Genomic DNA, 27,621 nt, shown 5'->3' with positions numbered 1-27,621 from the left:
TCTTTCTCTTTGGTGTGAAGATGTCATAAATCATAAAAGAAATAGTTGCTTCAAGTTATTTCAAAATATATGTTCCATTTTACTTAAACTACCCACTTTTTTGAATACAGAGACATCTATCTATTTATTAGGATACCAACGACCCAGAACTTTGGCATCCAAAGGATAGAACAACATATAAAATCCTTTACATTCATTAACAAAAACAGGTTGTCAACGTGTGCTGACAAAATGCTGGAAGTGAGTGTGTAAAATCCTTATGGCCTGATATCTCAAGATATTTCAGAGTCTATAGTCCTTCCAACTGACAAGCTCCAGGCTTGCAGTTACCATTATAACAAACTTTTAATTTCTTCTTTCCTTTTGCTTTAGGAAAAGACTTGCCCAGTTCTAGGACACTGACCTTGTTCTGTTCGGTTTTTTTCCTACATAAGAAAAATTCTTATAATTTTCAATTATCTAGACTTCAAAATCACTCCTGAATCTAAATAGGACCTTCCTCAAGGAAATTCTTATCACATATAGCAGCATTACTTTCATGTGCACAGTGAATACAGAAATATAAAGAATGACAGAGAAATATAATTCTGTAAAATTAATAAACACAGTTATTGAAAGGCTCATTATGTGTACAAGAAACAGCTTTCACAAGGTAGTAATTTCTGTGATACATCCTCACTCATTTTTAAAATATGCTAAGCAATTTGTGTTATCCAATGTGTTGTGCAGGAAGGTACCAATATTTATTACTAATATTTTAATTAAATATTGTTTGCAATTAAATGTATGCACTTCCTTAATTATGCCCCTCAGCTGGATAGATCATAGAAAATTTAGTATGAACTAAGTGTAGGAGATATTCTTGGGACTTGGAGACTTCATGCAAGCTCAAGATCCAGCTGGTGAAGGTGTCAACCTACTGCTGCTGTGGAGATTATGCCAGATACGCATTTATTCTCACAGACAACACTCTGAACTTTTATTGCAAACATTCAGAATAGCCAGTTGGTGAGAACAGGCTGGAGTCTGGATTGCACTGCTCAGTGGCAAGTGAGGGGAAAGGGTGCCTAGATCCTAGAAGCTATTCAGAAACTGAAGATCTACAGGGTTGACGTGAATGCTTTCATTCCTAAATAGAAATTACTTCAATTTGTGTTTCTTAGGATTTCAGGATCAAACAACATTGAATTCAAAGCACCTCGAGTCTATCAACAACCCACATTCTTGCCAACCAAATCTTGGGAATTTCACATAGCTCCAGCTTTTATCCCTGATCGCACTTGGCTTTCACCTGACTCATCATGCCTTTTTGCTCTTCACCACATTCAAGTGTTTCTCAGGGTTTTGCTTTTGGTTTTGTTTTCTTGTTTTCTTCTGAGTAGATCCCAGGATTGTGTCTTTTCTCTGAGAAATGATCCATTTGAACTTCCTAGCCAGAATTGTTTCCTTCCTTTTCAAGCTCTTTGGCAGTGGCAGAAGGGGACAATATGTCTTGTCTTCTACTTTTGCAGATGTTTTTTCTTGGCCTCTGTGGGTTTAGTCCTTGTTTCTCTCACTAACCAAAATTCCCAATAAGCCTTTTACTTTTTTCCCCAAAATACTTTTTCCTCACAGTCTTTCAATCCTTCATTAGTACTAAATCATCCCAGCCACTGGATTAATTTAACCGTTGTACTAACAGTCAGCATAAGGCAAGGAAATCTGTTCTTCTGCCACCTGGCTGTTACTGCAATAACCAAAAAAAGAATAGAATTTCAGCAATTCTATTTTAAACCTAAAGAAAAAAACCAAAAAGCCAGTATTTTTAGTTTACAGGTAACTGAGTAAGACTCAGTAGAACTATATTTTTCATGTTTGTGTAGCAAATTTGCTTCCATGTAACAATGATAATTATAATTCATGATTTTTAACATCTCATTCATTTCAAGTCATGTCTCCCTTCCTGGTTCTCAGCAAGAACAAATGGTGCAGTGGCTGTGGCCACTTTCTCCTTTTAGTGGAAATCTGGCAGCTGTCAGGTAACTTATTTCACCTACTCACCCCTCCAGCAAAACTCCTTAATGTTTGTTCAGCATTGATGTAATCATCAAACCACCCATTGCTGACACCATTCCTCTTTCTTCTCTCTTTTCTTCTGTTGGGAGAAATGGGAGGAGAAGAGATATGTGGGAGAGGCCGTCAGAGAATATAGTGATGGGCACCACATTGATGGACAACACAGAAAGAAGCAGATCCTGGGCCACATTCAGATCTCATATATGCACCTGTGTTTTACCTGCACTTTATCACTTAATGGATTTTTCTCTGCTCTCCAGAGCAATATTGGTCATATCTGTCTGCATTGTTTTTAGCAATATTATTCACATGATGCCTGACCATGCTGTAGGTTGGGTACATCACAAGTGAAAAAGACAAATCTCTGCCCCAAAGATTTTGTAACCTTCAGTTCCTACATCACAGGCATCTAGGACTAAATGTATGCCCAGGCCTGTAATTTCCTTCATATAGAGCTGAGTCAAGGGGCTTTCCTGGCAAATAAGGGCTATGCATTTGGAAGAAAGGGTGGAGAAAATGTGGATTTGCAGTTCTTGAAGGAAGCTCCTGATTCATCAAGCTTGGTCCACTGCATCTAAACAAGATGGGGTTTGTCGTGAAAGGCTCTCAAAACATCTGCTCCACATACCAGCAGCAAGATACCGCAACACATCACAGCAAATTTCAAAGCTACCAAATGGACCAAAAACCGTATCATGCCCCAGGAAGAAAATAGAAGGGATCAGAGGCACCCCAAAGCCTTGGCAGTAGTGGGCAATTAAAAGAACAAAACACCCAGGTGTTTTTAGACTGTGGGCTACACTTGCCTTCTCCAGAGATAAGTGGTGGAGGGGGGAAGAATATCTCAGTTTGATATAGGAAATAAAAATCTCCTTTGATTCTTAACCTGTTAGGTGATGAACCTGACGAGTCCACCAGTGCACTTTTCTGGGAGAATGTGATGCCACTAGAAGCAGCAGCACAACTCAGAATTCAAAGCAGAAATAGTATATTTTCTTTGTCTCAGCTTCATAGTACTGTTTACTTCTGATTTTATTTTATGGATTTGCTTCATGCACACTACATTGAGGGATGTTATTTCAATTACTTAGTCATTTTCAGGATGTGTTAAGAAACTAATGAAAACTCCAAATACAAAGATAAATAAACATTTCTGCTTAGAATATCAGTCTGATTTCATGGTCATGAAATAAAATATACTTAGAATTTTTTTTTTAATAAAATAGCCCTTCATATAGGTATGAAGGGACACCTTTCTGCTGGCCATGTTCAACTCCTAAAAATGGCAGACGCTGCTATGAATGTAGACCTTCTACAGATTGTAGAAGATTTAATCTAGCTCATTATTCCCACTGAGTTTTTTCTAAACCCACCCATACAGAAAACTTATGTATTTGCATAAGTTCTCTCCACACATGCTTAAAATAGTACAAAATTGGCCACTGTTCAGATGAGTCAAAATAAATTATAGGGCCAGCAATAAAATTATATTAATATGTCTAAATAGTGACTTTCCCCAATCTCTGCAAACCTGTGAGATCAGGCCAGCAGACCACCACCCATTTCCCTGCTGTACAATATACTCAGATCAAACTCTTCGCTGCAATGCTTGAAAGGCTCCTGATCCCCAAGGAAAATAATAGATGGTCAGGAAACTGTGTGCTAAGTTCAGAAACTATTTCAGATGTAGTGTACTGTGCCTGAAAAGAAAGCAAACTTATTACTCACAGCTGCATTGCAACAAACTCAGAGACGAAGCCATTGAGGGCCTCTTTGTATTTTCTTTGGCCTCCACACAAATTGTTGACATCATTTCAGTCTTCACCATTCATCTACTGCTGTTCTGAGTTTAAACCTGTATTTCAAAGATGGGAGAAGTTCTGGTCAGTCAGTAGGGGGATTCCTCAGGGAACTCCTGCACCTTTTGCTATTGCCTGAAGTGCCTGATCCCATGCAGAAATGACATTCAGTAGCCATGTATATCTTTAAAATTTTCACTCAGCAAATTCATAGACAAATAAATAAATGAACTCATAAGTAGAAACAGAATTGCACAATAGCTGCAAAGATATTTATGCTCTTCGTAATGCCTCATAGAATTGCAACTCACAGAGGGCTGATGTTGGAGGGGGCCTCTAGAGGTCATCTGGTCCAACCAACCTTCTCTAGCAGGGTCAATTGTCCAGGACTATGACCACATGATTTTTGAATATCTCCAAGGATGGAGACTCCACAACATCCCCGGGCAACCTGTGCCAGTGCTAAGTCACCCTCACAGTGAAATTTTTTTTTTTTTCCACAGACACACCGTGTCTGGTTTTGCTCATAGCATCCTTGGTTTTCTTAAATTTGGGCTATCAAGATTTCATGGGTGTAATTCTTGGTGAGTTAAAACACAACCACTCACACAGACTTTCATAATGCACCACGCAGATAGAGTGAGAAATCAGGGGGGACTGCAGACACAAGAAGACAAAACTTCTGAATTAGTGGCTCTAACATTGACTCACACAAATTATTTACAGCAAACTGTTGTGTAATGACTTTACAGAAAAGTCAGGACACTAAGTGAGTTAAGCCATGGTCTAACATACACAAGCTCACCTGTGGTTGTGAACTAAGTGCTTGAAGGTCATTGAAAGCTTTGACTTAGCTGGTTAAATTGCTATTTAGTTTAAACTTCAGGGTAATGGTAACTCTGTACACTACAGTAGGTCAGGTGGATACTGGATCCTTTTAGGGGGGGTGCAATTTCACCCTTATGGGAGTGAAGTTGCCTTTGGTGTGGACCAGGACAAAGCTCACTCAGAAGAGTTGGACCATGGCTGTGCTGTATCCCATCCTGGCATCAGCTTCACTGGGCAATGGTCAATGCTTTGCATGGGATTACAGAAATCCAAACTCAAAGGAGGGTGGAAGTGGATCACCAGTCTATACAAATGTAGGTTTCAGTCACAGTGAAACAGCAGCAGAAATACAGCTCCTGGATCGTGCATTGTAATTTCCAGTGGTACACTTTAAAATCTTTCCCCTTTTCTGTTTTGGCTAGACAAATTTTCTGAGATGCTGCTTTTTGCAAGGTCTCTTTTTCATTGAAATGTACTCTTTTTCTAATAGATGTATGGTATACTTTTGCAGTAATTACAGAAGATGTTGTCCTCTTCATTTATGCCTGTGCAATCCAGTTTGACATCATGTCATAAAAGTTTATCTGTTGTGTTCTCTGAGCTCCTTACTAATATCCCTGGCATTCTCCCTGGCTATCCAAAATCAATACTGTTGCTCCTCTCTCAATAAAAAATGGAGCGTTGAACAGGGTCCAAATGTGCACACTGACAATTTGCAGCAATTAGATGCTGTGCTAACAAATGACCATCCCAGGGGTGATAAAGCAGGACCAGAAGGATCACCGATGTCTTTCACATGGGAGCTTACTAATGACTGGGACTTTTAAGAAGTGGATTCACTCTCTGTCCATGTCTCTCTCATTGGACAGTCACAGAAATAGTGAAATCAGGACAGAAAGACATTCAAATTAGGAACCCTGGCAATCAATTTTTACTTGCAGCCGGTGGATTGTAATCAATGTTAATTAACCAGACTCCTTTTCAGACCAGGCTACACCGAGAGAACAACTGAGTATATTTTTGACTAAGACAACTGATTTTGCTGATCTTCAGAAAGGGACAGAGTGATGGCTTTGTGAGTTGCAACAGAATACAAGATTAGGGAAAACAAAATGAAGAGACTTTAAGTCCTTTAGGAAAATATGCCTTCAGGGATAGAGGAAACAGCAGCAAATATCTCATTTATGGAACTGGCAGTGGGATTGTGCAGTACTCACCCTGTGGCTTCTAGTTCAAATTCAAACCTAGTTCTGGAGACCAAAAATTGTTTCTTTTTTTTCAATGAACTATGCAAAATAGACATTTGTGCTTAGATCAAGTTCAGGAGAAAAAGTGCTGAATCAGAAGTGGCAGTCACAATGTTAGTCTTCACAGCTGTCTCTTGTGCATTTGATGCTGTTCATAAAACCCTATTTTTTTTAAGGTTGCAATTAGGAGAGCATTTTAAATTTCCATATTTAAAAAAAAAGTTTTTATTTTCATTGCTGCAGAAAGGTTGCAGATGTGACTAAAACATACTCCAAAAGCATGGAAACCAGAAGATTATTCTCTTTTTTATTTCTAAAAAATTTTTCTTTTTAAAAAAGCGTAGGAGAACAATAGGAGAAGGGCTGCATCCTGGTGTTTGGACTCAGGTTTGACAACACTGAACTCCTGGAAAGACAGCCAAAGACTGCACAGACATACAGGCTGAGTTGTCTTCTCTTTTCCTGAAATGCTTGCTGCCAGATGGGCGGACACAGTTAGAGAAAGCTGATACTGCTCCTGCATGGGCTATACCTGTTCTTCAGGTAAACAAAGGACTTCATTTTCTAGTGCTGTCAGACTATTGCCTCTTTCTGACACAAGACTCTTCAAAAATTCACAGTTCAAGAGAAGGAAAATATACTGCAAAGCAGGATTTATATACTTGCCTATATGCAAATCTTGTTGCATTGATCTGTGAATTTAGTGAATAAAGCTGTCTTTCTAGGGATCTTTGACTAGAATAAAAATTGAGGCTTTCAATGAACTCTGAGTGGCACGAGAATGAACTCTAGGTAGCACCAGAAAATACTGTTATTCCTCAGGCTTAGTGGGGGGCTTGATTGCAAACTCAGTGTGACAGGGACCTTTTCTGTTCTGCATTTGTACTCTGGAAGTCAGCAGGACACAGTTCCAATTAGTTCTTCTAAGTACAGCAGTGATACATAGGCTTCCATGCAAAACTAGTATGAGTGACTTGATATACGAAAAGGCAAAAACACTAATACAATGTGCTGTGCTATATGGATGGTAGCGGCTCTGATTTTCTTGATCATAGTTACGACGGGCAAGTTACTTGATACTGTTGCTCTGTTCCCTCTATGTGTAGTTGGAATAACAATAATTCCTTCTTTCTGTCCTTTCTCTTGTCATTTAAGACATAATCTTGCAGAATAGGACACTTTATTTTATGGATTTGCATAGCATCTACTACAACCAGGACTGAGAGGGTAGAGGGAAGGAGGTGTCTTGACTCAATGGAGATTTGTTTGGATTGCTTAGATACCATATGAAATTATTAACTGAGGGAAAAAAAAAAAAAAAGATGCTGACTAGTCTACGAAGTTTTATGAAACACTGTTTCTTTCTCATGCTTCAGACATTTTGGGGTATTTTTTTTTTCTAGGGAATATAAGGGAATATGGAGGCCATATGCCAGGAGTGTAATTTAGGCTAGTTTTATTACAGACATGGCCTACCACTACCAGGAGAAAAGGTAGTCTCCTCCTAAAGCTACTGCTACTGGAAGTAGCAGAGGCACCCCCTGTGCTTTATGCAGTATGGCTACACAAACTCACACTGGAGCAATCCAGTGCAGAATTCAGAGCTACAGTAGCAACAGTAAATGCAGACCGTCTTCTGGTGTGGAAAGCTGGAAGCCATTCCTGCTTCAAAAAAAGAAGAAAAAAAAACCCCAAACACACAACAAAAACCATGGGACCTAATTTTCCAAGCACATATTTACCGACAATAAGCATCAAATTTACCACTCTGGGTATTCCTAGTCTCTGTTTAAAATGAGATGGTTTCTAGCTTTCCATGAAGCAGAAACTTCAGTTCTAACTGAGCACGTGGATCATAAGCTGTGGTAAAATATATGTAACCAAGAGGCATATACAGAGCTTTTAGTATGGAAGAAACAAACATAACTGATCAGCAAGAGGGATCATTTAATTTGTGATTTGCAATACGCAACAGAGAAGTTTTCACATAATATAGTACTGCAAAAGTCTTGGGTGTCATCAGCCACATTCAATCCTGGGAGAAGTTTCACCAAATTTGTACGTGGCTTGCTTCTTTTGGGGAGTTTTAGTAAACACTAAACAATTGAACTGCACTCTTAGAAATTCCTCAGATGAAAATGATCAGCCAGCAAATACTGTCGGCATTACCATAAAGACTTCTCTAGGTCACAAGTTGTTTGTCAAATGCCATGTCAGCTGAAAGGCAACTTGCAGAAGCCATTTAAATTGGTGACAGTATGAATGTCCTAGTGCATGCATTCAAAAGCTTTGTGCCTGATGTAAAGAAATAATATCATGGCTGTTAGGACAGCTGAACAAAAATCTACTGACAATAACATCTGAAAAAAGGTCTGGTTTGTTCCAGGCTCAACATGAAATAAGGTTTATCTGTAAAGTTTGAATTTTGATTTATTTCTAGGCAAATTTAAACCAGCTTCTACATCTAATATGAGGTTCAAGAACAGACCTTCAGATTCTTCAGTTAGAATTTGCCTAGAGATTTTGAATACATTTGAAAACAGCAGTAGTCAGAGAATGCCAAATTCCAGCAGTTCTGAATTAGCAGTGGTTTCAAAGAGGGGCAGTTTCAGATGACATGAGCCATCCAACATTACGTGATTCCAAGAGACAGATCAGCAGAAAAATGGATGAAAAGCACCATGAACTTTCTTCAGTGCAACTGGAATCTGTCCCATGCAGGTCCACCAAGGTAAATCAAACACTTGTCCACTTTTTTCTTGCCATAAAAGGTAAAATGATACTTTCACTGGACATCTTTTATGTTTGCAAAACAAAAATTGTTTTCATACCTAACTAATGTCTGGAGGTAATTGTCATTGATGACTCAGTTTATTATGACCTGTCAACTGGTTACATGATAATAACACTCTTGTGTTGAATTCATTTCACATGTCTCTTGATCATACAGAAATTTAATTTCTACAGACTGAAAGGTGTTAAGATTTAAAGTTTCAAGACAGTGAAGGTTATATGCACTCCCAGGTATTTCAGACTTGCGAGCACTGCCAATTTTCAGACTTCCTCTGGATCCTCACAGAAGCTCAGCAGTGCAGGGTTTGCAAGCATTTCACATTTCTGCAGTCACCCCGTCTGAGAGAGTTCACGCTGATGGAACATTTTGCTGAACTGAACTTGGGGAACCACACACACACACACACTCTAACACCCCATTACTGCTGGCATCACTGAAACCTATATCCAAATATTAGCAAAGGATTAACAAACTCTACAGTGAAACTTGCGTTCAGAGCAGTCCTGGAACATGTCAAGTATTTAAGAGACACTTGCAAAAAAATCCTCATTTCTTATTCACCAATGACAGAGCATTCAGCACCTTGCAAGATTGAGGCCTTTCAGTGGATAACCTTCTACTACTTCATAGGTATCACTTTATAGCATCCCCAGTGATTCAACCCATACTGAAGACTACCTTGTCCAAGCAACTGATGTATTTCCTGGTCCCTTGAGTAGTTCCTTAAGATATTTGTGTAAAGGGATCGTTTTATCCAACACTGAAATACAGCCTCCCCTGTGGTATAACTTGGCAACTATTTAATGGCACAGAGCAATGCTGTATGAGAGGTTTAAAATGCAAAGTGAAGGCCATGAGAAAACAACTCTCCCTTAAGAACAAGTAGCTTAGGTACTTTCCTGTTCGTACTAGAAAGCGTTCATTCTAAATGGAGTATAACTCACCATCATGATGGGTCAGACAGCATGGCTTTGCTGATTTAACTAATATTAAAACACGGGAAATATCTTAGGATTGCCTATATACAGTCAGTCTCTAGAATTTGTATTTCTTATTTTCCAGGCATAAAGCATTTCTGGAGGTTATCACACAGAGATGCACCATGCTAAAGAGCAGAGTAAACATGTCTCTGGATGAAAGCTGTGTTACTTAGCAAAAGGCTGGGGATTTTTTTTTTTTGAGAGGATACCAACAGTTAGACTGAACACCATTTTTTCATAAAAGTGGTCTGTCCTATTTTCTTTTCATCACAGTGCTAATTTTCTAATGCCTTCACCAGCAAAATTCCTGTTGACACAAATGCCTGTTAGGTTTGCCATTGAATGAGTTTATTGACATGTATTTGTCCAAGCAGAATTCCACAGATATTTTCAAAGATACAAAGCAATGCAAGTGAGTTTTACCTTGTTAACACAGTGTTTGGTGTTAACTGCAGGTTCTGTTGAATGGCAAACTTATTTAAATGTAAAAAATACAATCAATTTGGATTGTGTAACAATTCTTTGTTAGGGCTCACATGACAGACAGACTTACTCACAAGCCAGTTTTTCTTTCAGCAAACTCACTTAATGTTGGCTGAAGGAGAATGGCATGTCAGTGCCAGACCTTCTCCTCCACTTTCCTTCTTTTCATAGGTCCTTCTTCATGTGTAATGGTCTTTGAACAGTACTGATAGCTGGAGCAGGGGACCTGGACCCTGGTATCAACCATTTAATTTTCAGAGAATTCAGAAAAATCAGTAAATATATCTTAAATTGGTGAAGAGAATTGGGCATTTCAAAGGGCAATTCAGACCTAACAGAGGCTCAGCTATCATTCCACTGTCTATAACAGAGCCAGCCTGTGGTGAGGAAGTCCCTAAATTAGATACTTTTATAGAAGTGTCTGAAATTGGGTAGGATGAACAAGGACAAAGATGCAGGTTACCATTTCAGAACATGGTTTGGCTTCTAGAAACTCAGAAGTTAGCTTTTCAGCATTCATGTGAAAAACAGAGGTAATATTACCAATCACTGTAAAGCAATCAGTTTCCCAACACGACCAACAGCTCATTAAAGTATATCTTTAGTATCTTATTGCTGTTGTATTATGGTATATGTAAAAAGCAGTCAAAGCAGACAGGGAAACATATTCAGACATGGTTTCATCCACAACACATAAATGATGGCAGTACTATCTGCAGTGATAAATGGAAGCAATGAGAGACATGTCAAAGAAAAAAAGAAATGTCTGCCCCCAATATGCTGTTCCACCAGTTGTCTGGAAGAAAACATACAATAAGACCAAGAGAGACTGTAAAAATATTGGATGTAGATTTGAGGGGGAGAGTAATGGAAATGGAGTTTTTCTGGAACAGGCAAAAGAAATAAAGAAGGGTGAGTGAAGCCTGGCAGAGACACAGGGTTTACAGGGAGGTGACGAAAACAAGAGCAAAGAGACAAGCTAAAACTGACAGTGACAGAAAATGTATCTGTAGAGAGAAGCTAAAGGCAAAATATAGCCAAGCAAAGTAACCCCATAAAATCCTCTACCATGAACATTCTGAGGCTGAAATTTTATTTTCTCTTTATTTTACAAGGTGTAAACTGGTCTTTCAGTTAGAAAACACTTCTCTTAAATAATTTCTTTCTTACACAAACTGCAATGGGTTTCACAGTCTCCCCAAGATGTTCTTGGGTTTTTGTTCTCTTGCTCTCAAATAAGGGCTAAATTCTGTGACCTATTAATCACAAAGCAGATCCTGGCATATGCATACAGTCCCATGCAAAGTAATCAGAGATTGTGCTGCTCACTATACCTACAAATTAAAATGCAGCCGTTGAGGAATTGATATAAACTATCTACAGTAGTCTGGAATTAAATATTTATATTAGTAAAAACTGACTTAGCTCTTGAGTTCCTAGAGATTAGAGTTAACTTTCAGCGTGTGACTCAGTTGTAAAACAATGCCATTTTCTTCTCTCAAGCCAGCAGACAGTCCAAAACAACACCCCTGGGAAGATATGATTCTTCAAACAAGAGATTTTCTTCACTGACTCTTAAGTTTTCAGATGATTCTGTGTGTTTACTATTAACTATTTCAGCAATGAAGAAAGTAGGTGAGAAAGAATAGGGACAAGCTTTATCAAATTTCACTGCATACTGGACAAAGCATATATATGATCTGTTGCAAATTACATCCTGTTTTGGTATCTCACTTTAATTTTAATTTTTGGCTGGTTTGTGGGAAAGAGTTACTGCTGTCAGGGGGTTTCCTGTGCTATTCCCCTTCTTACAGGGGAAAAAAAAAAGGGGGGGGAGAAACACCTTAACAAGGCCAAGGAAAGTATGAGACAACATAAACCACAAAAAACCTCAAAACCAAAGTGGCAAAGCAGATACGGATTTCTGTCCCCCATTCAAATAATAAAGTTAGTTGATGACATTGCTGTATTTTGTTTGTAATCAAAAGCAGCCATATACTTGTGAAATTGAAGTATTATGTTAATCAGAAAAGCTGAATTTTGCGTAACATAGCTGATGTTGAACAATAGTCAATATTAGGAGTAAATACCAAAAGGGCTATTGCAGTTTATAAAAAAGTCTCTCATTTATACTTTCATGGATGATCTAGAAAAAAATTTCTGAACTGTCCTATTAATAGAAAAGTCATTAAACTTTGCTGAAAAATTCAAAGCCATGTCAACTTTGAACCTCAATTAACAGAAATTAATGATCAATTGTTCTTTATGTTTGCGGAGGTCTGAGCCAAACCTTTAAGTTGCTAGAAACAGACTGCAAATATCACAAGGAGACTCAGTTTGGAAACATGTTTAGCCAACATAACTTGAGAAAAAAAGCTCCACATCAACGGGGTCGAGTTTGGCACAAGGCTTCTTTTGCCTGTACAGCTCACCTGTGTTAGTTGAGGGCTAGTTTGGAAACCACAACTTCTGGGTGCAGAACAGAGCTGCAAATGCTGCTGTTAGTGTTCACTGTTCGTTGGTTCATTTCAGGCTGATACATCCTCTAAATTTTAAGTCCTAGAGAAAAGCAAATCAGGAGTCATTTTCAAACCAGAATTTGTTTTTTTTCAGGATGAGGTCTACTTCTGGATAAATACTTTGCTATTTTTAAAGGAAATTCATAGAGGTTTGGGATGTTTGTGTTTGATTAATTTAGGGGTGAAACATGCAGCAGAAAACAGGAGAAGGATAAAGTTTTAGGTTTTGCAAACCACAAGCAACACCAGCTTCTATTTATTTCTTGTTCACAAAAACTGGTTGCATCCAAAAGGTTTCTCCAGGCACACCTTTTGGGAAACACTCATGATGGGTTTGCCATTGAATGACCTCACTTCCAGAAATCTGTTTGTAATGAGTAATAATAACAATAAAGATGTCATCAAGCACTAAAGTCCTCCAGAGAACTGAAGCCTGTTCTCAGCTCACAGTGTATGTAAACACTGGAAATATATGTAGCGTTGCAATATCTTAGAGTCCTGCCTGCAAAAATACAACAGGATAACTTTTTTCTCCATACAGAAAGACATGAAATTGTGAGAAGACAACTGTACCTAAAATTCTGTTATCCTTCTTATCCTGCTGCATTGGAAATACTGGGCTAATGTCTAATCCTTCAGATTATAGCCAGTGCCCCTTGCTCATTTCAACAGCAGGACATGCTCTCTTCAAAAGCATCCGTGGAGGCTGCAAGTCAAAGCCACTGATGAAAGCCAAGTCTCTTATCTGTCCTGTGTGTTAAGCACTACTCTTGCTCTCTTTTATCTGTTTTTTGTAGAGTTTACAACTGCTGCAAGGGAACATCTTGTGAATTTTCACTTTTCTTCAGCTTTAATTTCACAGCATATATGTCCTCTGCATACAAACCTGGCTACAGGGGCTCTAGAAGCAAACTCCCTGAACACCCACAACATCTAGTTTTGGCAGCAGTGTTTTGCCTAGAACCTAGAACCACATTATTATCACAACTTGCTCAAGCTATCTATTGCCTAAGGGATGTTAGCAAGGGGGCAATAGGACCAGGGAAAACTCCTGAGCTCTCTTTTCCATGTAATTATTAGCAGCAGGTTCACAAATTTTTGAAAGGTTGTCCAAGCTAGTCATATGGACTGCAAGTTCATGGGGACCAGTGGGCTGGAGGCCAGTGAGGTGCTAAGATAAGAAGGCTTATTCTTGCATTTATCCCTGTCAAAGACAGGAACAACTGTTCTGGGTGGGAATGCAATCCTGTTTTAGGAGTGCATGTTCCCAGCATCATCACCCATGAGTGTCTCAGCAAGGCTGACAGACTACAGAAAGAAGAAAAACAACACTGAAGCCTCCAACTTTGAAGATGTCGGCAGGAAGAGCAGTAAAGTATTTGGGATAAGAGACTTAGCTGCACTGAGCTGCTGGCAAGGGAAATCAGGCAGGAGGAATGCAAATGTCTGCTCATCAGATGACTGACCATCCCAGCCCATGGTGACCAATGCCCCAAGCACCTGGAGGGCTGAGCTCACCCAGCTGACAGCCCTGGAGATGAGCAGGCAGGGGTGGTGAACATTGGGGTCCCTCGGAAGTCTCCGTACTGGTTGGAAGGTGGGCGTTTTCCCTCCTTGTTTTGCCACCCACAAGATGAGGTGCTTTGTTTACATCCTTGCAGAGGTTGTCATAGTGGGCTCTTTTTTTAAAAAAAATAAGATTCACAAAGGAACAGCCCAGAGCCTGTATCTGTGGCCTGGGATTGTCCCTTCATTTTGTATGCCTAATTTTTGTGAGCACAGTCTGGTGTTATTATGCTTTGTTTCTCAGGTGCCTGCAGGGGTCAAGACTTGGCCTAAATTTACATTCCCTATAGTATGCCTCAGGCCATAGCCTATCTGTATTTAATCTGCAAGAACTCTGAAGCACTGCAGCTGGTTCCATCAAAGTTGGGGGCGGCAGGGGGAATGTGCTTCATGTCTTGTGAGAGAATCACACCTAATCTCAGCTGACCCCATTAAGAAGAACTGACCTGTAGGTACATATTCTCTCTTGTTTTGGACTGCTGTTGTTTATTTTATGAAGTCTCCCAAATGAGCAGGCAATCTTGGGGTGCCATTAAGTGTGAGTTGCCTTTTGGGCCACAGTGGGGTGGGAACTGTTGCAGATTTGGGGTTATATGGGAAAGATCATCCCAGGAGGAAGGTGCCTCTGAGACAGATTCTGAGCCAGAAGAGAGGAAATTAGTGGGATGTGGTCTTAGGTGAAGATATAAGTTTAAGAAGTGAGTGGGTTACAACTTCCAGACTGGTCCTGGGGAGGGAGTCAGGTTTAGCTTAAAATGGTCTCTGAACCCTTTATGCCGATCAAAAGCTTCCAGATGGAGACAATGGCCCTTTCAAAAGTGGATGTGATATCCTTTCCAGGAGTAGTGTCTGCTGCTGATACGAAGCTGAGAGGTAGCATACTGTTCTACAGTCACCCCACCTTTCTGGGGAAGGAAAGAGTCCGTCAGTGATGCCAGCAAGGTGTGGAGAGCCAGGGAACCTGGCAGTGGGGACAGCCAGGACTTCCAGGACCTCAGCATCTCTTCTGCTTGCTTAGCAGAGTGCCACACAGTACTGCATACAGGCTTATGAGGGTCTCCCTTTCTGAGGCCCAGACCACAGACTACAGCAACACTGCCTTGGGTGAGAGGATCATCTCCCACCTCATCTGGGATCTCTTGCTCCTTCTTCTACTGCTCCCTAGCCACACAAATCACAGTTTCTTGTATGTGGTGATACAGCAAAAGTAATGGCAGTCCCCTAGGGTGGCAAGGCACTCTAGGGAGGACAAAGAGGAGGGCCTTTCAGGGATACTGGAAGTGTTTCCTTTTAGTGTGCAGTGCAGGCAAAGCCAAGGTTCTTGGGAACTGCAGTTGGACCTTTGAATGACTGCAGACCTTACCTGCGGGCAGCATTGATATTGACAGGCAGAGTCAGGTAGCTACCTGATTATAACATATGATTTCATATCTGAAAGACAAGTCAGACATCCCATTCCTGCAATCTATTGCATTCATCTATCAATCACTGATCTAAAACTAATAGAAAATTCTTCAAAGCCAAAGTACATCTGATCACCTCTTTGGCTAGCCTCCTCAAGACAAGAGGAAGGCTGAACTGCAAGACCGAGTCAGGTGTATGCCAACATTTTTAAAAAGGTTCCTCCATCACTCCTGAAACTCCACTGACATTCCTCATATTCACCTCTAAATTATGATGAACCCTTTCAGTTCAAGCCTCACAAACTGAGAATGGGTGATGAATTTACAGACTGTATTTGTTAGTTTCTTCACATAAGAAAAGATATCTCCAACATTTTCAAGGAATGCCATTGTGAGTATACAGCACAGTAGGCTTCAAGGGAAACACAGAAATACTGTCACGCTGCTTATTTGTCACAAAGCAACTTTGTGACAAATTTCATGCAATCCATCAATTACTATGGCAAAATATTTGTTCTACACAAATACTTGAATGATTTTCAGGGTTAAGGCATCTCTGACAAAGATGACAGAGTAGGGAGGAATAAACCAATCAGTGTCAGAGGAAAGGGTTTTTTTCAGTATAAAACCAGAATTCAGAAAAGCAAGCCTAGGAGTCCATAGAGCAGCTCAATGCAGGTGCATGAAGTGGGAACACTGATTATAGAGGAGAGACATTTGCTGTCTCATCCTGCACAAACCTCACTGAGCACTTGCCCTTCAGAACAAGGTGCAGTAACCATGTAATGGAGTAACCTAGAATATCCTGACCTCCAGAGAAGCTTGCTCCAAGCCCCCCACTCAATTAATGAGTGATTTTTGCTCTAGAGCTTTAGGGTTTATAAGACACATTTGTTTTTCTTGCTTAATAATGATGGATCTTGTAATTATCCCTGTGCTGTCTGATGCTTTAATAGAGCTCGTTATGCTCTTAATCTTGGCGATACACCGCAATGGCCCAGACATCGGCTAGCCTTCCATGTAAGGATGCATGCTGTTGTGTTTTATGGAGTGGAAATAAGAATTCCACTTCCCTACACCCACCCCAAAAATGTTATCTTAAAGGAACAAAGCCGTCAATAGGTCATTTTTTCCAGCTCTATGCATAGCCCTGAAACCTCCCCTAAGCCCCATTCCCTGCTCCAGCTGCTTCCCAGGGCCTGGGTGTTCCCCACTGCCTGGTGCAGGCCCAGACATCCCCCGTCGTTCCTAGGGGGCATCAAGGTGGCTCGCAGCCTGGCTGTGCCCCACAGTGTCCACGGCACCCACCATGTGAGTGCCCTCAACCTGCCCCAGGGCTGCAGATGGCTGTGGCAGTGCCAGCTGGCTCCACTCATCAGAAAATCTTTCTGGGAATCCCAGGACCACAGCATAGCCCATGAATTTGGGGAGGATTTTTTCAAGTCTTCCTATCTGGGAAAAAGAAACAAAACCAACTGGAAAAAATAACAGCAATCATTAAAAAGTAAGTTACCAATATAGTGCTGCCATCAGAACTTCCACCAAATAAAAAGTTTATTTCACCACTGTCTTGGTTTTTTTCAACTTCATTTAAAAGTTCTTTTTTTTTTTAGGAAAAAGCTAAACAGAAACAGACAATTTACTTTCTCCATTCCTTACTTTAAAGATTTCACTTGTGTTCTTGCATTGTGAGCTACTTTGTAGCCTCTGCCATGGCCTTCTGCTGCTCTTCACAATGTGATTTTTTTTGTGTATGCAAGTTGGCAGGTGTTATCCACACGCTCTGCAGATAATGCGCTGATCACACGGAACTGGTTGAATTCCTTGCTTCCAGCTGCTTAGTCGTGTTAAACAGCAAAAGGTACATTTCTGAATATTCATTGCCCATGTAAGCAAATGCTGTAGCTGTGGCAAGGATCTCATCAGCTCAAGAACAGAAAAGAAGACAAACAATGAAACATGCTATTTAAACCATGGACTACCATATTTTTTAACAAAAATCATTCAACCTATTGTATGAAATAAAAGGGTGAGCAAAAAAGGAAACTGAAGAGTTTGTTTTTGTTTTCATAAATGTTTACTAATCTGCATTGGGTTTTGAAGGGTTTTCAACATATATTTACTAGGAAGTTATGTGGAATATTTTTTAAAGTATTCTAGAGCTATCATATCCATTTAGGAAGACTTACAAAATATTTTGAGATCATGTACGTCTTGATTGCTGACTCACCATAAAAAATTCTTAAGCCCATCAGATTCATGACAATGGTCACACATGTTACTGAGTGGGTACAACCTCCTGTTGAAAACTGGATTGTAGAATCTAGTACCTTAATGTGACATGGAGGATGGGGAGATATTGAGAGCCAACTTTTTGAAGCAGACAAATGTTATTGATCTGGCAGGAAAAAAGCCTATTTCTACTTTTTTGGCAGGATCTCAAAGAGTTAATACAGTATTTCCAAAACAATGCAATCAGCTTAGGAGCAATGATTTTTCATTGGAGCTGGCCCTCACTAAATTTTGTAGGTCCATAATCTCAGTGATCCTTTTTCTCATCAAGTCATGAAAACCTTAAAAACTTTTTGCAGGCTACCAATGTGTTCTTACCTTACCAAAAACAAGTACAACCTCATAAAAGCTGTTTGCATCTTCAATTCTGAATCCAGTCAAGCTATCATCAGATAAAAGGGCATCATTTTTGCTCCTTTTTCTATTCATAGATTTATTGTTAACTTTGGCATCTTTTTTTGTTTTTCATTATTCCACACTACACTGCTCTAAAACTAGTTTTAATTTTAGTACATACTATATATTTTACTGCCACATTCTGGGAACAATCAATGACCTTTCTTAATAATGTATCACTTTATGTGATACATTATTATGATACATGTAATTAAAAAAAATGAACACAATTATATATTTATATTTATATTCGGCAGTAAAAATTCCTTCTCAAATAATACTGCTATCAACACAATCATATAGACAGCCATTTCTATTAGTGGTAAAGCATGAACAAAACCATAAATGTCAAGATTTAGAGGAACTGACCTCTCAGTAGTGTGATCATAATAACATGCACTTTCTTTTCTAGTTGATAGACTCTTACTTGCAATATTTTCCAAGGTTTGGATACAACCTATTCTGGTGACATATTTTCACTGATTTCAACTGAATGTTGACAGTCTGAAGATAGCAAAGAAGATAGAATAAAAAGCCACTAAAAAATAAGTTTCTGTATTGTTACAGAATTGGGAAAGTGGTAGAGGACCTCCCGTGATTATAATGATATTATCTAAAAAAAAGAAGCTTCCTCAATGTAAACAATAGGGCAATTTATTTCCAAGACTGAAACTGCCCCTGGATCCTTTTACTTTTTTGTCACAGCTGATTTTATCATATGTAAAGATATTTTGGCTCATATATGCCATGCAGCTAATCATCAGTCATTCCTAAAAGTTATTGACTGCCCTATTTTCCCTAAAACTATATGCAGAAGCTCATCACAGAAGTCCATGAAAACTGGTCAGTCATTTTCTTCCATTTCTAGCAGGTCTTCAGATCAGTTTCCAACTGTCTCCACAGTGCATTCCCTATAGCTCAGCTTCCTATTAATTTACAAGATTTCCATGAACCCAAGCCTCCTGGTTCACATCACTGCACATGCAGTCAGCTACCTCACCTGTGACTTTGCTGGGGAAAAGAGTTTGTGGCTAGCACCTTCCACAGCAAAGTGTGGGCTGAGGAATGTACTCTTTCTCTCCTGCAACATAGTCTCGCAGTTTTGTCTCCTTCACTAGAGGATAGGGACACTTTATTTTGAAAGGTTTAGTAGTTACTGTTTCATACAAATTTTGTAGATATATTAATATCTTAAAACACTTGGCATATTAGACAGACATTGGATATATTGCAATACAATAAAATGTTTAAGGAAACAAAGAAACACAAACACACTATGCTTGTCTTTGCAGCTTTGGTTTCCATTTTATGATTATTATAATGTTAAATGAAAAGAACCTGTTTTTTTAAAGGGGACATTTTTCCTCCATTGTTTATTAGCCATGCATAACTGCTTAAATGGCAGGGTCACCTTTCCAGATCATGCATTTCACATAATCCCTCTTTGTGTATAAATATGACTTGAGCCTTCAAATTCCAGCACACACTAACTCATGCTACAAGTAGTGGTTATTCCTTACTATAGTCATTCAATCTTTGATAGTGATGCCAAAGTTTACATTTTAGAAACAGCAAGCTGCGTCTCTGCTTCATGTAGGAAGGGCCCCATGATAGCCACGAGGTAAAGTGAATTAAGAAAATAGTCAAGTCTTTGTAATAGGTAGCCTCCATTTCTCTGCAGTTCCTTTCCACTGTTTATGCTAGGTTACAAAGCAAGCAGGAAGCTTTGTGCAGTAAGAAATAGCCCTGCCATATTAGCTTGGATGACCGCACAGTCTTGCCTTTACCAGGTCTCACAGTTCCCAGACTTCTTACAGGTCACCTGGACACATGCAGATTGTTACACCTGGCAGCAACCACCCCTCTGTTGTAACATGTAGCCTGCATGCAGTGATGCCCTATACCACCAGAACCTCAAATCTAGGCAGAGGCTCAAGATGTCTTCTAAAGTTTACCAGCTCTCTAGGCCTGCTGCCTCTTTTTTCTTCTGTGGCAAATACATCACACTTATCTGTGATCTGGTGAGTTGAGATGTTACTCTTCCTTCTAGACACAAATAAACCTAAATTTAACCAAGAGGCTATATAAATGAACTTCTGCTATTACTTCCTTCTTCTCTGACACCAGGACTTAGTTGCAGGCTCTTGACTCGGAATCATGCTTTCTCAGGGTGGTACACAAGTGCATGCATTGTAAAAAAATTTTAAGAATGGTGTGTGTAGGGATTAATTTAGACTACTCCTGGAAAAAGGACAGCATCTAAAACTACTTTTCTGTGTAATTTTTTTTTGTACAAGATTTAGTTGTGATTTTTTTGTTTTTTTTCAAATAAACAGCAGCTTGCAATAACAGTTAGTGCTTTGCAATTAAATAGTTTACCGCCTGTATGATATTACTGATACTCTCTTCAGAGCCACTATTATTGAATGTGTACTGTGCAATACTGAGTGTGGTGACAGGGCTCAACACCTAATAAATGATAATAAGAAGATTGTTTGGTCACTTTCAGACTGGAAGAATGAGCTCAAGATGATCTGGGTGTGTATTATAGCTGATCTGTGATTGTATTATTTCATCTCCCCTTCTATTTGTTTTTTTTACGGTGGGAGTGATCCATTGTCTCTAAAATCAAGCTGCCCTTTGCAGTTGACTTCCCACTGACATGAGGAGCAGGCAGTGATTTTGCTTCCAGTTGAAACCTGAGGAGAACAAACATCTGTGAAGAATAGAAAATGGTGGCAGCTCAGTGAAGTGCCTGAGAGCAAAGTGTTCAACATGCTCACTAATAAGTGTCAGCTTGATTTGAATCACTTGCTAAAGTGCAGCCCAGCTGAAGCCAAAAGAACATACCTTTCCTCAATGAAATGGAATCCCAAGACATAAATAAAAGATTTCACCTGGGAAGAGTGATTTATTATCTCCATCCCAAGAAAGATGCCTGTGATTTACCACACCTCCTTGCTTTAAAGCAGAAGCAAAAACAATCCCTTCCCCCCAAATAACCCCTAACCAGCAACCGCCAGCACTATCTCCATTAGTTGGAAGAGAAGTCTGAGATGCATTTATACCAGTGATTTAGTTGAAGACAACAGAGTCATACAGACGGGAGAACAGACCAAGTGAGAGACAAACTGGTTCCATGGTTCCAAAAACCATGAGAAATTCACTGATATTAATTTAAAAAAAACAAAAAACAAAAAAGACTATATCACAGTGGGCTTCTGTCCAATTGAAAACTCTGATCCCGTATCCCACTGAAAGGAGCCAGCTAATTCATTCTTGACCATATGGATGTTGTAAAGTTGTGGAGATCAAAACCGTCCCTGACAGAACCTTGGATCAACAAAAGAAAACATTTTGGCTCCCTCTTGAGTAGCCATTTCAGGTTTTACGGGGAGCCTGATCCATGTTGGGACAACAGTTTGAATGGCTTAGTCAATGCTGAAGAATGTCCACAGAGCAGACACAATCAATAAAGCTTATAATTTATTCACTTCATCCCTGAGTCTGAGCAGTTTGATTTAAGGAGCTGACATGGGATGTCCAAGTGAGGAGGGGTTTTCTGGGGTGAATGGCAGGTTTTAAATATTGTCTAGGTCTTGGGTAGATTCTCCATAGCCTCTCGCTCAGGATTATATTGAAAACAATACACTATTCATACATCCTCAGCAAATCATTGTACCTTGTCTCCTGCTAGCTGTTGCCATAAATTACATGTACAAAATTCAAAACCACCAGACAGTGATGACTGGGCCCCACTTTGATTCCACTTATTCATGAAGCCTGAGCTTCTGTGGGTTGTGGGAGATGCAGGCACAATAAATGATAATTACATATAGTCCCTAATTCCATCTTTCCTCCTTCTATAGCTTGAAGTTGGGAAAAGAAAGAATGGTAGGGAGACTGAAGTGGTCACAAGTTGGGAATAAAAAAGTCTCTTTTTTTCAGCTAAGTTTCAGGGAAAACCCTAAGCAAATGACTATCAGGGTGAGCCAACAAACTATATACTTCTCTCAAGCAGGCAAGTTTACTTAGTTCACGTACAACTTTACCTTTCTTTCCAGTATGAAGTAAATTATCTGTGGTGCTTACAATGTTACTCGGAGTGAAGAGTACTTGCTGAGACAGTGGAATATTTTCAGGTGAAATAGTCCTTTACTGTAAAGCCTGTGCTTTAATTTGCTCAAGCTTCAAGCCAAAAATAGGAAGCCACTTCTGCCGCAGGAACTGCTTAGTGTCTTTTTCTTTTCAGTCCTCAGCAAAGCGTCAGCCAGATTTAGCACAAACTGATCACTGGTAGGGACAGCTCTGAATGCATGACCAGTCTTGAAAATTCTCATGCGGCAATAAGTATGTTGAAGATACTGCATTAAAAGATCATTGAATGACTTGCCTCTTGTTCTCTCCTTCCAAAGTTTTATGATCTCTAATAAAGGTGAATATGTGATGTGTGCATGACACACTTATATGTTTTTATTTACAAGAAGCAATCTATTGTCTAAACCTCTAGTCAGCTCTAGCTTTTGCATGTGCTGCATTCGTACCAGCACTTCCCTAATTTAATTTCTAGGGATTCCCTCTTAATGGGAGAAGTTACACAGAGGCATAACAATGCAGAACTGGAAACATCTCTTAGTTCAGAAATAGAGTGCCAGGCACTTGTTACAGAGCAGTGCCTTCAGCCCTATGGCTACATCCTCTCAGATCAGAGCACACTGCTAGTACTCGGCCAGGGGGAGCCTGCACACAGGGAATCAGAGTGGGAAGACAAGTGAAAAGTAAATTAGCCTATGTCACCTCTGCTTTCCATACCAAAGCAAGAGCTCCACCACAGCGTAGTAAGCAGGTAGAGCTGAAGCTGCTCCAAGATCCACTCCAAGTATCTTTTGAAACAATCATAGCAGGTTTTGCAGTGTCTAGACAGAGCCCCAATCCCCTGTGCCGCATTCCTGTTTCCCCATGTGCTGCATAGCAAGGGCTGTTACTGGTAGTCATGAAGTCACTAGAGAAATTGAAGCTTATTGTGAGAGTTCAGTTGCCCTCCGGATATGAGCTTTGAAGTTACTTCAGCAGCTCTTTTGCATTTCTCACGTCCTACAAGATCTCAACACAGAATTTCAACCCCTCTTCAACAGGAACCAGGTGACATTTTTTTCTTAATGATCTCGGAAAGCACAGTGTCCACCCCGAGTACTTGGCAAGTACTGTACTGTACAGGTACATCAAAACCACAAGCAACTTTCACACTCAGAAAGAAATGTTAGCATTGGCTGCTATACAAAAGGAACTATAAAACAACAAAGAGAGAAGCAGAGACCATTTGGGATATTCCCAAATGGCAGGAAATACAAATGGCAGGAGTAAGGTAGATAAAAGATTCATGCATCAGACCAAAATATACTTTTTCTGTTCACAAAATTATACTTAAAAGGTATACTTTGTGTTTTACAACTCAAGCCCACATTGATAAAACTGCCATTTTTCAGCCATCTCTTTATCTAAAAGGTGCTCTTTGGTCCTGCCTGAGTGAGATGAAGAATGATTTATTTGTCAGTCAGGGAACGCTCTGGAAAAGAATTTTTTCTCTTTTTTCCTATAGAACTAGAAAAAAAAAAATCACACTTCAGGCTAATGTACCAGTGTACAACATGGTCACCAATCATTGCCACCTGTTCTGGCATTCAACATCAGAGATGCTGGAATTTCTAAAGGAACTAGAAAATTGTAGTGAATTTCCAATTTCTGGTACAAATATAGCAGGAAAAAAAATGCTGCCACTCTGCATGACCCAGTGTTGATTCTATCTGGAAGTACTCTCATTGGCTTTAACAACAAATCTTCCTTTTTCTGAGTAGTTGTACTTCGCAAGAATGTCTCTGCCTGATTATGGGGGCCTAAGTAGAACAAATGCCATTCTGTGTTGTGTGAGATTTATTTCCCCCTTGGCAAGAAGTCGCCAGTTTATTTGGGGGGATTTAAACTTCTGTTTACAGAAAAGTGATGAGGAAAAGAAAATCTACTCTCCTTTGTGTCCAGAAGATTGGGAGGTTTTAGAACTACTTTACATTGGAGAGAAGTTCTGGAAACCCCAGCTCCATGTAATCTGATGTAACAATATAATGCAGCTCTGCTTGCTTTTACTCATTGCGTTGCCTGCCTGTTGCATTATTGCTGGATTGTTTCCAAAAATCATCATCATATAATAAAAGAACTTGTTCAGAAGATGTTTATCCAAATATCCAAACAGTTTTTTGAGGAACAAATCCATACTGAGCAGAGATATCATTTGCAGCAATAATGTCTGGAAGAAAAGAAAAATGAAAAGTGTCAGTCAAAGTAAACAGATTCTATATTGCAGCCCCCAGGAGGCCATGCCTCAGTGTATAATATATTCAGTTGCTCACACCTAGCCCTATTTTCAAAGTCATAAACTGGGGTGGATTTGTCAGAGTTTCAACAATATAATTGTTTAGCTGTAAATTTTCCTGCTGGCAAGTTCCAGAGTTTTCAGATAATCCCAGGCAGGGATTCAAGCTTGCAGTCACATACACAATAGGTGGTTCACAGGTAGCGTGTGGAGCTTGCAAACTGTGCCGCCACAGAAGTTTTCAGGGAATCACGAGCTCCCTCAAGCACACAATGTAATTTGAATATATGATACACAGATACTTCCATCATGGTGCACAAAGAGAGTGACATTGTTGTGGATTGTGTATGTTGTGGATTGTGTATGATTAACAGTGGAAGTGCAGAGTAGGTTTAGAAGTGTGTAAATCATTGAAATTTTTTAGCATCTTGAGCAATAAGACACATTCCCACTTGAAGCCATGTGGAGAGGGCTCAGCTCAGGTCTTATTTCAAAACAGTCAAGGGAAACACCTGTGTCTCTGTTAGCATGAGGCATGGTCCACAGCTTCTTACTTTGGCTATTTTTCTCCTGACTACACAACTTACGTCCTGGCAGCAAGATCTCCTGAGGTTTTTTGTTTCATTTGAATGCTTATTTAGCTTCCATCTCAGTTATACAACAGGGCTTGAAGTGTTTATAGAAAAAGCTACAAAGATAGTAGTCATACTGAAACCACTTCTTCGCAAGTAAATGTGATGAGAGCTGATGTACATAAACTAATGAAGAGGAAGGGAGAAAGAAAGGCATTTCCATTTCTCAGTGGATTAGGAAGTCAAAGACTATTTCCCTGATTGAGCTGGAGTTTTCTCTCAAAGCACCATACACAGAGGTATTTATTTATCCGTAGGTGGAAGCAAAACAATGCTGGAAGACTCTGGAGCACAGTGCCATGTCTCATCTCTCACATAGGCTTCTCTCTCTTGTTTGAAGGGTAGCACAAATACTGCCAACATAGACTTCCCTCCCCTGAAATTCGCTACAAATAACCTTCACCCATTAATTCTTAAAAAGCCCAGAACCTATTGGAATAACTATAACCTTCTGAGTCCCTAAAATCACCTTATGGTGTGAGAGCAAGAGAGTGAAACTGTGACTTCCTCCATGCCTTTCTTTGACCTACTGCTGATGCATCAGAAAGGACCTCCTAACCCACTCACTAACAGTGTATGGGGCAGCTGTTGCAGATGCTGTTGTGGGACTTACCTGTGCATCTTGAAGGTCCACATGTTTTTGGCGCCACTCTGCTGTGGCACATCACCTGCCCCTTTACCTTTATGACCCTTCTCTTCCTAGATACTTCAGCTCACTGGAGTTCAAAGGAACATAGCTGGTAGGAGGTCATCCAGAACATCCTGGTGAGCTCCTCTTTCCAAAATCAGTAACACTCTATGCCCACCACAATGTCACTTTAAAAAAAAAAATAAAAAAAGATCCATTTTCCCAGTGTTTTGAATAGAAAGACTATGTCAACCAATATTCCCTCCACCCTCAAAAATTTGTAAAAAGCCATTATGCAAAACACAGGAAAAACTTTGAGGAGACTGGGTCACTCAAAGGGCCAACACAGACTCAAACTAGAACAAAACAGCTGAGGCTGAATCAAGGTTGCAAGCACTTTCCTCAGATGGCCCAGCATTTCCACAGCACCCTGTAGTACAAGCCTTGCCACTGACCTCAGTGGTACATGGAGGGACTGGCCAGACACCCAGGGCCTATGGTGATGTTTACTCTGTCCTTTGCAGCTTCTGCATTGTTTATATGCAGCAGGGCAGTTTGTAAACACCTAACACAGTACCACAGTTCAAGCATTGTGATTTGGTGGAGGGGATGTACACAATATTAAATGCCCTCAGTTCTCTTTCCAGAGAACTTACATACTTCTTCAAAAATAATTGTAAGTAGAGCACAATGTTAGAACATAATACTGGGTGCCAGAGAGAGAAACAGCTATAAGTATCTGCTATCTCTTTTTCCACACACAGAAAGAATTGCCTTATCTACTTCTTCCTTGAATACCCCTGAAGATGAAGAGATTGATATTTTAAATGTATGTATAATAAATTCCTGTGTAACACAGTTCTCTGGCTGGTATCTGTAACTCTGTGCTTGCCTCAAGCTTTATCCAATAATTAATCTGATTGCCTTGGTCACACGTACTTGGACTGTAAAATGCCTCTACAAGAGACACTCATAACCAGCCCTGACTCTACACACACAAGGCTCTGATTTATTCATCAATTTGGCCCGACTAGAAGCAAAGCTATTGTTTTTCACCTGGGGTGCAATCCAGCACTCATTGATGTCAAAGGCAGTGCTCCCATTGACTTCCATGGGACACAGGATCAAGGCTTTCGCCCACCAGCAACTGACAGTAAGTCATGTTGGTAGGGAGGGCAAGACTCCCAAAGGCAATTTAGAGTGCAGCAAATTTACCACTGTGTGCTAGGTTACAGAAGATGCTTCTTATAATCAAACCACCCACCCTCAGTATTTAGGTACCTGTGCTGAACAGCCGTACCACATCAGCTAAGCTCCTTTTCAGCCTTGGTTAAATTCAGTGTAAAACCCTGAGGTCATTTCCATCTTTTGTCATTTCCATCTTATCTTTTCTTTCTTTCTTTCTTTCTTTCTTTCTTTCTTTCTTTCTTTCTTTCTTTCTTTCTTTCTTTCTTTCTTTCTTTCTTTCTTTCTTTCTTTCTTTCTTTCTTTCTTTCTTTCTTTCTTTCTTTCTTTCTTTCTTTCTTTCTTTCTTTCTTTCTTTCTTTCTTTCTTTCTTTCTTTCTTTCTTTCTTTCTTTCTTTCTTTCTTTCTTTCTTTCTTTCTTTCTTTCTTTCTTTCTTTCTTTCTTTT

The sequence above is a fragment of the Strix uralensis genome, chromosome Z, assembly GCF_047716275.1.
Source record: "Strix uralensis isolate ZFMK-TIS-50842 chromosome Z, bStrUra1, whole genome shotgun sequence".
Classification (NCBI taxonomy): domain Eukaryota; kingdom Metazoa; phylum Chordata; class Aves; order Strigiformes; family Strigidae; genus Strix; species Strix uralensis.
This window is presented reverse-complemented; position numbering follows the sequence as displayed.